The sequence below is a fragment of the Camelus dromedarius genome, chromosome 7 (genome assembly GCF_036321535.1).
Source record: "Camelus dromedarius isolate mCamDro1 chromosome 7, mCamDro1.pat, whole genome shotgun sequence".
NCBI classification, from domain to species: Eukaryota; Metazoa; Chordata; class Mammalia; order Artiodactyla; family Camelidae; genus Camelus; species Camelus dromedarius.
Window position 1 is genome coordinate 57,018,712 of NC_087442.1, and position 13,579 is coordinate 57,032,290.

General features: G+C 33.9%; 1 pseudogene; it reads right to left on the reverse strand.

Annotated features, from left to right (window-relative positions):
- Nucleotides 1–543: 543 nt before the first annotated feature.
- Nucleotides 544–13,579, reverse strand: part of LOC116154130 (large ribosomal subunit protein uL6-like) — a 65,475-nt pseudogene continuing 52,439 nt past the window's right edge.

The window sequence follows — 13,579 nt, forward strand, 5'->3', positions numbered from 1 at the left end:
CCAGACAAGAGCCAAATTATGTACTATCTTATAGATCAGGATAAGGAGTTTTCTATTTTATTCTAACACAACAGAAAGCCATTAAAAAGTTTTAAAAAGGAAAGTGATATGATCTCAACAACCTTTCAGAAAGATTTGTTTTGTGGAGAAATTAGAAGAAATGGGAAAGTCCTGAGACAAATTAGAAGGCTGGTACAGGAATACAGGCTAAAGATGATTGGCGCTTGGACTAAAGGGGCAGAGGAGACAAAGAAGAGTGGATTGAATGATGTGTACTTTGGAGGTAGAACAAACTTTCATTGAGTAAAAACAATTTAGAGAGAGAGTAATTACTGACAATTCTTGGCTTGAGCAAGTGATGGTTCCATTATAAAAACAGAACACAGCTTTTATATAGGGGGGTAATCAGATGATCTAGCTGTTTTTTGTTGTGTTTTTTTTTCTTCAATAGAGGGTTTTTACTGCATCTTTAAAATATTACAAACAGGTGTTAGGAATCACTGAGCATCAATCTATTTCCATAGCTAGACAACTCTTTAGACTTCATTCATCAGCTTGCTGAACTTTCCTTTTTTCAGAGACACAGATATCAACCTCAAATTTTCTGATATTCTTAACTGTTGTGGCTTGCTGAATCAAAACAGCTAAACTTGATGCACATTCAGTGTCCTTTTCTTCAAGAATTAACTCATCTTTCTGGATACTGAGCAAGGAATGCCTTGTCTCATTAGAACCCTTTGGATGTGGTTTTCAACCAAGAAATTTCTGATTTCAACAAGAGATAATAAATAATAAGGAATAAACGGGGAATTGGCAGAAATTTCAACTTGTAACAGGAGCCCAGCGTGACACCCTTAACCACATTCTATACATGACTATAAATAGTGCAAAAAGCAGTCAGTTCCTTTCTACTCCTCTACCATTTGTCAATGCTGGAGCCTTTTCTTTTCACTCCAGCATGACTGAATTCTATATTGATGTGACTGAAGTTCCTCCACAGAGTTCCTCTGGGATTCTTGAAAATAACTATGCACCATTTTAGAGTGATGTTAATAGTTCCTGGAACATCAACAGCCTGATAAGAACCATCTTCTTTCTCACAGATGTGGCAAAACCTCAAATGATCTCTTTTGAATGAACTATGTTTGAATTACCCTAAGGGAGATGTCAGGAAAACAGCAGAATACATGTGACTGAAGCTCAGAGAAGAGATCTAGACAGAAGATATGAATCCGGGAGTCATGAGGATGGACATAAATATTATTTATGGTCACAGGAGTAGGTAAGATTATCTAAGGGCCAGTTGTTAGATACCAAAGGTAAGTCACATGTGTGTAGAAACTAAAAAGTCAGTTGAGGCTAAAACCTAAACCGTGAAACCATTTTTGCTAAAGAAATCATCACAGAGGAGCAACCCACATTAAATCTGAGTTTTGTTTCTTGATTCATTTATGCCTAAAATTTAGTCATTTCTCACTTGATTCAAAGAAAGTTCTGTAATTCAATCATTTTTATACACTACTTTAAAAGAATCACTTAGTATGTTAATGATATTGATGACTTATGCAAATACTTCATTGGAATGGTTACATCTACAAATGACAAAGAGCTGATTAATGAATTTGTAGACAAAGGTATGGCTTAGGTGTTGAATGAAAGAAATAGCTTTCACAAAAACTAGTTTCAGAGTGATGACTCAGAGCATTATAAAGAAATGGTTATTAGTTTATATGAAAAGTTATGTATTTCATTTGAAACAGTTATTCAAGTAGAAGATGGAGGGTAAATATCTATGTAATAGTGTATTTTTTTTTTAATTTGGAGGTTTAAAAAATAAAGACAATTTCAATTAACCATGTGATTCAGGTACTTATAATAAAATGCAAATTTAAGCTGAGTAGTAATCAGTTTAAAATCTGAGAGACCTGAAATTTAATCCAGGCTATCACTTTGCAGTAACGTATCTTTGGAGACTTAATATCTATACCACTTGTCAAACTGTCATAATAATAGTCAAGAACATAAAGAGTTTTCCTCAAACGTTGTTTGAGGGGATTTTCCCATGTTACTAAACATACTAGAAAATTATTTTAATAGTTGCAAAATGGTTCATTTGTTGAAAGTTCAAAATCATTATTTATCTATTATTCTCTTGCAGGATATTCAGAATCTTTTCATTTTACATTGTTACCATAATTTTTGCTTTGTTGTAAATCTTAGACCTTGGTGTCATGAAGAAGCTCTCCCATACCCCTCTAGTCTATTCACTCTCCTCTTCTCTTAGAGAATGTTTACATACCCTCTACTCCTTTACCCTTCCATACTTCCCAAACCTCTTCTTTATTTTTCCCCTTATCTTGCTGACCTTGCTTCCTATGCTTAAAAAAAAAAAAAAAAAAAAAAAAAGAGAGAGAGAGAGAGAAAGAGAAAAAAGGAAGTAAACAAAAGAAAAATATTCCAAGCTGCTACAGTCAAGTCACTTATTTGTATCTGTGCCTATGCATTCTGTCTTCCCTTCTGTTACTTTGAAACTTTGAACAGCCTGTGCTTTCACTGAAGGACAGACATTCCTTTCACCTGTACACCTGCTCAGACACATCAATCCAGGAATTTTTTTCTTTGTCTTGGACATTAGTGTTTCTCCTCTTGACTAAATTATCCCAATAGCATTCTGCTATTTCTCCTATCTTAAAAAAATTCTCAGTACCACATACTTTTGCTACCATATCTACTCTCATTTAGAAGAAGACTTCTAGACAGTTTTCTGTACAAGCTTTCTTCAGTTCCTTTCATCCCATTCTCTTGAATCCAGTCCTATCAGGATTTCATCTACATGTCACCAAAACTTCCATCAAAGTTATCATTATCTGCACATTGTTCCAAGCTGTTAATAAATTCTCCACCCTCATCTAATCTACAAGACTAGGAGTGCTAATAGCAACAAGGCTGAAGATGGTCTCTGTGATATACTCTCCTCATGTGGCATCAAGGATTTTACATGCTCTTCTTTCACAATTTTTCTAGCTGTTCTTTTTCATTCAGTTTTGCTGGATTTCTAGTATCTCATGACCCAAAACCTCCAGCCTCAGTTTTAAACACATTCATGAATTTTATATGCTGAAAATTTCCAAATTAATGTCACCATCTTGGACTTCTGTGCTAAACTCTAGAGTTAGATGTGCAACTTTCTAATACATACATCTGTTGCTATGCGTTGCAGTGTGTTAAGTATTTCAAAGACTAAACTCAACCTGTACCTCCAAACCTGCATTTCTCACAATCTTTCTGAAATCAATACTCAGTCTGTCCCATTGCTCAGGCCAAAAAAAAAAAAAAATCATAATCTGATTACTCTCTTACTCTCATACTTCTCCTCTGTCAGTACATTCTTTTGTTACTTCCTTCAAAATATATGCAATATCTGAACATTTTACATTATCTCCACTACTCCTACCCTGATACAAGCCACCACTATCACTCACTTGTATTATCATAATAACCTTCTAGGTTCAGGAGTGTGCACATCTTCCTGCAAAGGATGGGACAGTGCGTGTTTTAGGTACTTCAGGCCATTGGGTCCTACTGAGACTACTTAACTCTTGCCACAATGGGAAAGCTGCCATCAATATGTAATTGAATGAATGTGGCTGTGTTCCAATAAAACTTTATTTACTAAAGCAGGAAGCTGGCCAGATTTAATCTACAGGCTGCCAACACCTATTCTAGTTTGTCTCCCTGACTCATATATCCCTCCTAATACCTATTCTCAACACGAGGGGCACAATGATCCTTTTGAAATGAAAATCAAATCACATGATGCATCTATTCAAAACTGCTTTTAAATAGATCACTCTAAATACTCGACACATAATAAAAGCCAAAATTCCTAGCATCGGATATCAAGTTTCTAAACAATATGTCTCCTCAACTTTACTCCCTGTAATCCAGCTGCATGATCTTTCTACTGAACTTGCCACATGCATGATGCATCTGTTCTTCCTATGCCCTCTGGAGGACTCGACAGAACCTATGGAATTGCAAAGCTCACTCTGTTTTCCTTAGGTTCCTGATCAAATGTCACATTTTCAGTGAAGTTTTTCTTTCCTAAGAAATTACCATCACCCTCCTCCCAACATGCCCCATTTTCTTCTGTTTTTTTTTTTCCCCCTTTTTCCCCACCACCAGCTGGCATGCTAAAAAGTTGAATGTTTATTTGTTTGGTCCCTCCACCTATTAAATCCCATTAGAATACTGATATATACTTGACAATAAGTTTGTTTTAATTTTTCTCTACTTTATCCCCAGAGTCGAACAATTTCTGGTACATAGTTTGAGACCAATAAATATTTGTTTCATGAAGCATCATAGATTAATACAGGGAAGGCATGAGAGGAGAGCAAGAGGGCACCTTAGCCTAGATGAACAGAAGAGAAATTGCTGTATCACATGATAGAAGGTATTTATAGCTTCTAATGTAATTTGCCAACTTTTGTCTCTAAAATTTTTACATGAAGTTTTCATATCCTTTTTTTCCCCCTATGTCTCTGTGTTAATTTTCTTGTGTCAACTTGATTGAACTAAGGAATGTACAGATAGCTGATAAAACGTTATTTCTGTATGTTTCAGGGAGGGGGTTTTCTAGGAGAGATTACCATTTGAACTGGGGAATTAAGTAAAGCATATGGCCCTGCCTAACTGAGCAGGCATCATCCAATCTGTGGTGGGCTCATATAGGGCAAAAGGTAGATGAAGGGTGAATTTGCTTTTCTCTCTGGTTGACCTGGGACATTCATCTTCTTTTGCCCTCAGACATCAGAGCTCCTGGTTCTCAGACTTTCTCAGACCAGGACTCACACAACTGGTCTCCCAATTCTCAGGCTTTCAAATTCAGACTGAATCCATCACTGATTTTCCTGGTTCTCCTGCTTGCAGACAGCGTACCTTGGGACTTTTCAGCTTCCTTAACTGCGTCAGCCAATTCCTATAATAAACCTCTTCTTATCTATATCTACTATTAGTTCTGTTTCTCTGGAGAACCTTGACTAAGATAGTCTCCAAAATGAGAACGGCTATTTAACAAACTTTCAATATTACCCAACAGAACCACGTGATCATATATATACCATTTCCAGTTTACAAACTAATCTCATTTTCTCTTATTACACTCACAAATTACATAGGAAGGTCAAATACTCTACTTAGGATTGAAGAACTTCAGTGACTACTTTAAAGCATTCCATGAATTATAGCACTTATCCCTCTAAACTCTAATAATTATTTTCATTGTTGGCAACTCCCACTAGACCACCATACTGTTGAGTATACCCAATAAACTTAACTCGTAATTTAGTAACTAATTTAACTGGTAATACCCAAGGTCTCCCAAATTCAGGTATGAGAAAAGCACAGAGTGAATAAATACATCGATGAATGAATGAAGAGCAGTGCTGGAATCAGGTCTTGGGCTTTCTTACTTCTAGTATGGTCTTCTCTCCACTACAGCATACTTCCTTTATGGTGATTTCACAAATATGTGTTAAGGAGGTAGAAAGATCCCTGGACATCAATTTCAAAAAAACAAAGATAAACAAAAGCCCTACACACTCAAATGCCGTTATAAGTAGACAACAGATAATTCGTGAAATGAAAAGACTAATACATGCAAACCATAGAATTGGTTTCAGAAGATTATTCTGGAAACAAACACAGCAATAAATTAGTCAGGAGCTGGGTTTGGAAAGATAACCTGGACAGAATAAAGAAGGGTTGGTAGATAAATCCCTTCCATGACTCTGTGATAGTAATTCTTAAATGTGGTTAGTTTTGGTTCCTGAACCCTTGGCATGAGTACTAGACAGGATGTGTCAAGCATTCAGAGTTTGTGATCCGCAACCAAATCTCCAACCTGGGAAATCTAACCCTGGAATCTGAATTTTCAAATACTCCTCAGATTTTTATATCCACTTTAACTTTATAATCAGAGCCGTGCTACTCAAAATGTGTTCTGGAGCCAGCAGCAAGGACACCAGCCTGGAATGTGCTTGTGATGATGCATATTCTCAGGCCTCTCCTCAAGCCTACGGAATCAGAGTCCACATTTTAACAAGATCCCTGGGTGATCTGAATACAAATTAAAATTTAAGAAGCACTATTCTTGAGAGGATCTTCCTCTAAGCAATGAAACATAAAGGATCTATTATTTCCTCTATTAGCTAGTCCTTCTTTACACTTTCACTTAATCACTCTCCAATGTTACTTTAGAGTCCTACATGGGAACTAGACCATTAATTTTTGTAAGATGGAATTATGTAACACATAAAAACAGAATGTTCGAAGAGGAGAGGACCTTAGAGAGCATCTCCTTGAACTCCTTCATTTTACAGATGCAGAAAAATCAGACCCAGAGAGGTCATCTGGGCTCACAAAGATAACTAATGGTGAAGCCAAGAAAATACTGATTCTGATTTCCTGGCTATTTTTATTATATGCTGCTTCTTTCCAGAAGAATTTTACTCACAATTGGGACTTTACTAAAATTTTGGCCTTTAACTTACATAATTTTTTCAAAGCAAAGTCAAATAGTTAGCATTTAAGAAATCCATTGTGTGAGTCAAACGTGACATCATCAGTCATTCTAAAAAGAAACTAATTACAAAAATGGACTAGGCTCCTCTATAATCAGGAAGATTATTTTTTAATCTAATTCATTTTTCAGGATAATTACTCAAAATCAATCACTGTCGGTTTATAACAATAATCAGAGAGGAGTTAGAAAATATTGGTGATATTGCAGGGTTCAATTTCTTCCCAAGATAAGAAGATCAAATCAATCCAGCAACTGGGAATTGCATTACAACTATTTCTAAATGGAGTTTAGTTGCATCATTTTACATTCCAGGCCCTTTGGTCTCCAACGTTCAATTTTCTTGTGTGAAAAATATATGCACAGTGGATATAAGATGGTATTTTAGAACTAATTACTGCTCCTTTCAGTTTCCTAAAGGAGGCTTTCTTAGCACAAGCGAATGCCTTCCTTCATTTCTTTCTTTGCTTTTTGTCTAGTCAAAAGGAATGACAAGTAACTCAGTCTTGAATGATTCTCTTTTGAGTGGTGAAACGGACAAGTAAGAAAGGAATAAATACAGTGAATTTACATATTAATGATGATCCACTCATACAGGATTTGTTTCTCAAATAAACAACTTAAACGATTCTGCCTCTCCACCCTAACATGAGTGAAATCATTTAGCATAGTGCCTAACACCGTGGTTCTAAATATTGTTGTTTTTCATAAACCCCGAAATGTAACATTTCCCCCATGTATTAAAGTAGATTTTTAAAGTCCAGTTAATTCTTTCAGAGGAGAGAATATTACATAACTCAAAGTGTAACTTTTTACTTAAAAACTGTGAAATAAGTCACAATACAAACAGTTTTAACAGAGGAACCCAATTGAGTGGATTCATATTATATACTGGGGGAAAAACTGTGCTGATTCATGGTACATCTGATATTATTTTTCTGGCCAAATGCTATTATATAAGAATTTCTTCTTTGATACGGCCACTTGCTATTGAAACTGCTGTATCTAAGGGCTAACAGTGACCTCAAATGTCACAAGGAGCTATGCAAGCGCACGGGGTTATCAAGTATTTGTGAGACAGACAGATGACTCAGGTGGTCTAAAATGACTTTAGAGGAATTGATCTTGAGACAAGGTTAGAGAGGCATTTGATAATTTTTTTCAGCCTAATCTAAGCCTCAGTTTCATCTCTAAATTGGGGATACAAATATCTGCTTTAGAAGGTTTCCAGAAGGGATTAATATAATGCTGTAGGAAAGGTTTATATCAACTGCATGATCTAAGATACTCAACGTTACTGATTCCCTTCTTCCTTTTCACATGCCAGTCTGGTGACTTCTTGTGTATGATCTTAAAAACAGTTAAAAAAAAATATATATATATATATAGAATTTGGCAACCTCTATTCAATCCAAGTCAACTTACAAACCCAAGACTAGACCAGCCCTATGAAGAGCAGAGCTGCCACAAAGGGCAGTTAGCAATCAGGAAGAGAGTATCCCTTATGTCTAGCTCTATGCATGCAAATATATTTGGAATTCAGTGAAAAACATGCTGTAAGAAATTTGAATTTAGGAGTCTTAATTGCAAAGAGTAAATGATTACCCGCACTTCTATCTTGGCTACAGATTTTTCATACGAAAGCAATGGCTTATTACTTTCTCAGTAGAAAATACCAGACTTTGGAAGTGCAAACTATTTGTAACTTTTCAGTGGTCACCAAAAGTCTCAAATCAAAACCTAGTAAAAGTAGATAAATAACAGGAAATCCTACAAGTTTGAATTCAGCCATCTTTCTATTTATACACCTGTATTCCACTTAATTTAGCTAAGAGGATACAGTATTCAACTGATAATTTTAGTCAATATAGGCGTTAGAACAATGATTCAGTCAGAGGTTCATATTAGAAAACTTTGCAGCCTACTAAAACAGTGAAAATATATGATTAAAATCTTGGTTGTATGTCTTCTGGCTTGTGTAAATACCATGAATTCAATTCAATAGAACATTTTTTTTTGTTAGATTTTTCTCTGCTAATAAGAGAGCTTCAACAGGAGACAGTTGAATTTTTAGTATACCACAAAAATCAAACATTTGCTGTAGAATTAAAGACTGGGTTCTTAAGGAACATAGTTAAGCCACTGCATGAATGCAGCATGCATGATACCTGTGCTGGATCAAATACTCAGAAGCTTGAAAAATTAGCTACATCATAAATAATGGTTTGATTGTACTATGAAAGTGACCTAATTCATACTAAGAGGGAATAAATAACATTATCATGAAAGAGAAAATGTTGGGAAGGTGGGAATTGGATGAGTTTGCTAGGGCTGTCAGAACAAAATACTACAGACTGGGTGGCTTAAACAACAGAAATTTATGTCTCAGAGTTTTGGAGACTGTAGTCCAATATCAAGGTGTCAGCATATTTGGTTTCTCCTGAGGCCTCTTTTCCTGGCTTGCAGATGGCAGGCCTCTTGGTGTGTCCTCACATGGCCTTTCTCTATGTGTATGCATCCCTGGTTCTCGTTCTCTTTTCTTACAAGGACATCAGTCATATTGTATTAGGTCCCTACTGGTCTCATTTTAACTTAATCACCTTTGAAGGTCCTATATGCAAATACAGCTACATGAATTAGGACCACCCAAATAACCTCATTTAAATTTAATTACCTCTTAAAAGGGCTTATCACTAAATATAGCTAACATCTTTGGTACTGAAGGTTAGAATTTCAATATGCGAATTTGGTCAGCAGGCTAGGGACAAACACAGATACACAATTCAGTTTCTAACAGGAATCTATCTCCTTGTGGCCAGGTTCTGGTCCTGCTGTGAACTTACTGTTATTAACCTGATTATTTTTATGAAGCAGTCAATTAGGGAATTCTTGCATGTTTTGTTACCTATCTACTATTTTGTTATTACTCTTTTAGGTCTTTAGGTTAGGACATAGATGTTATATTTTGTTGGATCTTTTTATTGTGACTAAGAATTTTGTAAAAATCTTTTACTTAGAACAAAGTTAATAGCTGAGCATAAAACTGAACAACACATTTGTCATCCAAGCCTCCTTTAAAATTTTCATTGGAACAAACTGTCAAGTTCAAACAATATAGTAACTCTTTTTTTTCCCCAAATCAAATGATAGAATTAGAAGTGTTGCTAGAGAAATGTAATTGTTAAATGTTATATAAATATAGACTTTGAAAGATTCTCAAAAAGAATCTTTAGTTGGTATTTCAGTACAGATTTAACTTCAAATAACCTGTAAGTCATATTTTGAAATGTGAATCTAATATACAGAATAGTAAATTTATTCAATTCTCCATAATTTTTAACCCTAAAAGGTGAATTACTGTTTTGCTACTAAGTGAAGAATAGGCTTTAACAAACTTTTCCAATATTTGCTGCCTCTGAAGAAAAAGTAATTTGGATGTTAGATATAGCCCAAGCTATTTTAAATATTTGCATTACCTTAGCTGAGCAAAGCCATAAGGGTAGTTCCATAGAAACTCATGGTATTTTTCTGATCTTCTGTCTGATGCACTAGTTTCAGCCTGATACTATGTCTATAACCTCCTCCTATATGCACATTAGGATGGTACAAGATACCATGTGTACTTCAGAGTTCCCCCTCATGCAAATCTGGGTCCTATGCTTTTAAAGACAAGAAGGGAGTTCTTTTGCCTTTCCCAAGCCACATTGAAAAACTTTTATTTCAATACTGCTATGTTTTACCACATATTTCACTTTTAAATCTCTATTTCACTCTTTTCCTAACTATTAATAATATTTATTAAAAAAAATTTAATACAGGAAAATCTCATTCCAAGAACACTGTGATTAACAGTAGAGATTAAGGTTAGAAGGATTTATAAAATGATCACAAATATTGCAAGACAAATAATTCATGATGAGTATGACTCAGTAAACATCCAATTTTTTGTTTGTTTGTTTTTTTATTTTTGCCAAAGAGCAGGACAGGGAGAATTATTTCATTCTCTTATTTGTAAGTGGTTATTTAGTTGCAAGCAATAGAAACCGACCAAAGAGAGGAGAGGAGAGAATTTTAAGGATGCTAATCAGTTCATACAATTGAAGAGTTTAGTATTCAGTTCTAAGAAAATGACAAAAATCAGGGCAGCTGTAGAGAGTTTAATCTCTTGTAAATTGAGAAGTACAGAGAATGGAAATGCTACTAAAATTGGAATTTGCTAGAGATTACCAGATAATATTAAGATTTATGGCAAAAAACTAAGAAAACAAACATCCCTTAACTAAAATGCTATAAAATAATCCACTGTTTAGATCACTGGAAGCAAACGATGGAAGATAAACAGAAAAGATTTACTCCATACAAAGAGTTCTAAAACTAGCATGGATCACCAAGATGACTCAATTTTCCATAATTTCCTTCTAACTTTCAAATCGTATTAAGTGGAAATAAAGTTTTGAAAAAGTTAGTGGTTAAAATGGACTAACCCAGACTTTTATCAGCATTTTAAAGAGTTTTGTGTTTTTTTTTTAACGAAACCATACAAGACAAAACACAAGATACAACATTGTTCTCAGCTTCGTCTATGCCATTAAGTCCCATACTTTATTCTTTATAAAGCAAAAGATGTTGATCCAACCAACACTTATCTATTCATGTAGAACACTGAAGTTAGGCAATTATTCATCTACAAACTTTCAACTATTTTATTATACTTAATATTTATACAATGTTATCTAACTCAATGCATATAAAAGTATATATTTATGAAAAATACTATAGAAAATATATTTTATTTGGAAGAAAAAGTACATAATGGGTGACTCTGGGAAGAAATACAGGAAAATGGAATAAATGGGCTAAAATAATTTAAAAATATAACTGAAGAACATTTTTGAAACTGTAGTTGGAATTAAGGACTTATAAAGCAAATCATACAAATATGTTTTTTAAATGTTTTCTTTAGCCTTTTCCATAGTAATACTCAACTTCACAATATAGTAGAGTAATATTTTAAAAGTTTCTGAGAGAAATGACGATAGCACAAGAAGATTTATATATAGGTAACTTGTCTTTCAAAAATATTGTAGCAAAAAGACAGTCTTTAGCAAGCTTTGACATGAGAAACATAGCATATTGGAAATTATATTTGATGAGAAACTATTAATTAAACTGAAAGATTCTAGAATGGAGATGTGGTAAAAAGATTTTATATACATATAACTACAAAACTAATACTCGAAAAAGGAGAGAATTAAGATTGCATAAATGTAAATAACAAATAAGCAGTACATACCTTGACAATATAAAAATAAAAGTATAATTGAACAGTATAACAGAAATGGAGGGGAAAGAAAAAAGTAAGATTTTAATATTATAATTTGCAAATACTACTCTTCTATTTTTTTCCCTTGGAAAATGGAACTAAGAGTAACTACTAAGTGTTACTATAGGGGTTAAAAATCATTACTTAAAGGAGATTCTGGGTAGCTGTCCAGGCTAACTTTCTAAGCGATTCACTCTTTTGCACCACCTCATTGTACACATCTATAATCCAATACCTGCCATGATTAAAGTACTATGTGAGGCAATCTAGACACAGTGGTGAACAAGATAGATTGCACATAGACATTCAAGGTTTCTCATGAACAGTTAAAATTCTGAATAATAAATCTTGTAATATAAAATTTCTAATGTCCTAATTACCATATTCAGTATATTTCAAAGTTGATTGTGAAAGAATTCAAATGTTTAACCACATTGTTATTAAACTCATTTGCATCCTTGTATAATTAATTCTGACAATTTTCAGTCATAATTTATTGAAAGCATCAATAAGTTTTTAATGTTTAATTCTAATTCAAATGAGGTTTTGACCTACATCCTCAGGTGTTCCATTTCATTTCTTTCAGAAGACTATGAGTTCATCCATGCTAAAGAAAAATGAGTTGTAAGGTCAAGAGATCCTCATTGCCCAACAACCAATGACTTCCCAATAGAAACCACCACATGTTCTTACTACAACTTAATTACTTTTTAACAAATTCTCCTTGTGTTTCATAAAATAATACATTATTTTAATTAAGGCAACACTTTTTTTTAGAAAAAACAGCATACTATATACTGGCTCTGAAAATAATAAATTACCAAATACATAATGTCAAACACAAAAAAACACATTCCATAGAAATTATCTTTGCTTAATAATGAGTATAAACCATTATCTAATATAGTCTTTAAGGGCTAGATTTTATATTATCTTAAAACTAGGTAATTCTTTAAATAAAAATGTGAAAACTTGAGCTAAATATTTGCAAATCCTCATGCATACAGTAAGAAAATAATGTTTTAAAAGTTTGTCCTAAATATTTAATAATAATAATTTGTCAACTTGATATGATATATCATTCATATAAATGCTTTACTCTATTATTCAAAATTTAGGGAAATGATGTTATTTTCTGTAATTACAATTATCTTCTCTTTCTTTTTATACTGAGTGAGTTTTATTGAGTATGCTTGTAAATATAAAATTCACAGACTAATTCTGAAATGTTATCCCAACAGTAAGTTCACTCTTGAGAGAAACTTTGTCAGGATAATAAACTGGTTTTAGTGAAGATGTGAATCCAAGTCATTACGAGAAAGTAATATTCTCCTTGGTTAGCCAAGAAGGTGTTAGAATTGGATAAGCCAATAAAAATTCAAATGTTGTTAGATAAATAGAGAATTGGGAACATGCAAAGCCAACAGTAGAGTGTCTTGTCACACCAGCTAAGTAAGTATTGTAAAGACTAAACCAGCAATAAGATTGCAAAAGAGAAATCTTGACAAAATGTTCCAGCTGAGAAAAAGATGTAGCAACTAGAAAGGAAAGCAGGCAATACAAATTGCCTCTGAAGCAACTTTACTACCTCCAGAAGGAAATGTTTTCACTGCTGTGTCATTTTTACCAGAGGCATAATGTTCATATTAACAGAGGCATGGCACACTCAAATG